We start from the raw sequence: 2,837 nt of genomic DNA, 5'->3' as shown, positions 1-2,837 counted from the left end.
CTAGAGCCCAATATATATACAACCAATAAGCCATATAAAACATTATGTAATGATATCATTAATACACTCGGTTTATGTATTGACAAATTGTACAATACAATCTATCAATGCATAAAGTGCGTGAATTTATCAAATAAATTGTTAGAAATATCATCACCTTAATGGATTGAGTGACTATCATTATATATAAAAATAACCAGGTGTTGCTACGAAAAATTGTTTGTGACAATACATGGTTGTACTTTATATATTTAATATTATTTTAATAGTTTGTAATTTTAATGCGCAAATCGATGATTTTGTAAAAATCTACTCCGTATATGTTTTCCCTATGTTTTACCCGCAATCAATTCTAATGGAAGAAAAAGTAATACACTGGTTCAATCGTTAGTATATATATAAAGCACTTACTAATAATTCCATGTATATATATATAGTGGCAGTTTCAAACGAGAACAACAAAAATGGCGAGAACTGCGAGAACCTTTTAATTCTATAGTTTTTATGCATTTAAATGCAACAAATTAAATGCAAATGTTAATTAATGCTCATATCATCAACAAACATATGTTCATTACCACAAATTACATGTTAAATTGTTAATTATATGAAACTGTTCACATGTTCAGAAACAAATATGCACATATGAACGAGAAACTATATATTTGATTATATAGGTAAAATATGAGTTTTTTAAGCTATTTTATGTTCATTCTTACTTTTCATCAACATTTATGAGTAATTCAATCTAGTTACATGTGAAAATCTTTATAAATTCAAAGTTCTCGCCTTTTTTGTGGTTCTCGTTTAAACTTTTGACTATATATATATATATATATATATATATATATATATATATATATATAAATAAAAATAAACAAATGATAAGTTTAAATAATTTAAAAAGAAATGTCATTTCAAAAAATCAAACGACAAAAAATTTTAGTCGTGACATAGCCCGCATGTTTATGCGGGATATATTTTCGCTTTACACTATAAATATGGACAATTGGTACATATATTTTATTAAATGCAATGTTAGGAAAGGGATATCGTTTCTCTTTATACTTTAAAAGCTTATAATTATAATACATACTTTGACAATTGGTACAAACATTTTATTAAATGCAATGTTAGAAAAATATATATATTATATATACATTTCATTAAAGGAAAATAAATTTCATTCAAAAAAGAAAGTAAAAAGATTGAAAAAATAAATTTAAACAATGCTATGACCGAATAGTATTATATAGAAAAACTAATCACTTGTTACTACGAAAAATCGTTTGTGGCAACTATTAGTCTGTATATATATTTATTGTTCACATTAGTGGGCTAGCCCATATAGTAGTTGTATAGTTGGTTAACCTAGCCCATTGTAGCTTGTATTTATGTACGTTCTTGTGAATGAGATTTCATTGAAAATTATATCAATCACATGGTATAAGTGATTCTCTCCTAATCTCCTTCCGTATTCTTCTACACCGAATACTTTCCTCTTTTTTTTCTTTTCTTTTCTTTTCTCCCTCTCTAAACCCTAGCTGCTGTACATCTCTTTCTTTGGTGTACACATGGCTACCGACAAAGAACTCACTGTATCAAACAACTTTGGTGTCACTAATATTCGCACCTTTGTTCCTCTAAATCTCGACCTTGAAGAACTGAATTATGATTCGTGGCGAGAATTGTTTGAAACTCATTGCATGGCTTTTGATCTTACAGGCCATCTTGATGGCTCTTCCATCGCAACAGGTGATGACGACAAGGAATGGAAGAAAACCGACTCTCTGATTAAACTATGGATCTACGGGACACTTTCTAAGCCTCTTCTCCAATCTGTGGTCAAGCGCAAGTACACTGCACATCAGTTATGGGAGTATATTGAAAACTTGTTTCGAAACAACAAAGAGAGCCGTGCAATGGAGCTTGAAAACGAACTCCGGACTATCGTTCTTGGTGACTCGTCGATCACTGAATATTGTCGACGATTGCAAACGATCTCAGATCTTCTTGAGAATATTGAATCTCCGGTAGCAGACAAAGCCCTTGTGAAGTACATGTTGAATGGTTTACCCGATAAAAACGACCACACCGTCGAAACTATCACATACAAAGACCCGTTTCCAACTTTTCTTTAGGCACGATCTATGTTACTTTTGGCAGAGAAACGTATGTCGAATCGCCGACAACCTCCCAGCGCTTCTCACACGGATCATAGCTCGAGCCCCACCATCCTATATGCCGACGGTAACAACAGTGCTCAGACCTCAAGTAACAACAAGGGTCGACGTAACAGTGGTAAACAAGGGGGTAACAACCGTGAGAATTCTAGCAGTAGGGGTAAACAGCACGTTGGGTCCAACAACAACTCCAATTTTGGATCATCATCCCGTGGGCCTAATCAACTTTGGAACCCCACTTGGGCCTACCATCCTTAGGCTTGGCAACCGGGTATGCAACACCCTTACTGGATCGGCCAGCAGCCTCAATTACGGCCCATTCAAAGGCGTGGGCATAATCGGTCTTCACGGCTCAGCTCTCCAGGCCTACTTGGAGCCGGCCCACAGCCTACACCTCCTCAGACCTTTAATGTAGGCATCACACCGGGCATGACTCCACCTTGGACTTGGTTTCCCCCGCAGAGCAGTGGCGATGCTACATCATTACCTCAGGCGTCCAGCGCTTGCACTCTTCAGGATCCGGGTGACGATGGATGGTACATGGACACCGGTGCAACCGCTCATCTCGCTGCGGACTCAGGTAAACTCAGTACCGTTTTTGATAAAAATATTATTTCATCGGTCATTGTCGGTGACGGTTCCACCATACTGATG

The 2,837-nt window shown here is 35.8% G+C and overlaps 1 pseudogene; it reads left to right on the top strand.

The window, feature by feature from the left end:
- Window positions 1-1,574: 1,574 nt before the first annotated feature.
- Window positions 1,575-2,441, top strand: LOC139901492 (uncharacterized; annotated as a pseudogene).
- Window positions 2,442-2,837: the final 396 nt, after the last annotated feature.

This window comes from Rutidosis leptorrhynchoides, chromosome 1 (assembly GCF_046630445.1).
Source record: "Rutidosis leptorrhynchoides isolate AG116_Rl617_1_P2 chromosome 1, CSIRO_AGI_Rlap_v1, whole genome shotgun sequence".
Lineage (NCBI taxonomy): Eukaryota > Viridiplantae > Streptophyta > Magnoliopsida > Asterales > Asteraceae > Rutidosis > Rutidosis leptorrhynchoides.
Note: the sequence above shows the minus strand (reverse complement) of the source record. Positions and strands in the feature narration are given on the sequence as shown.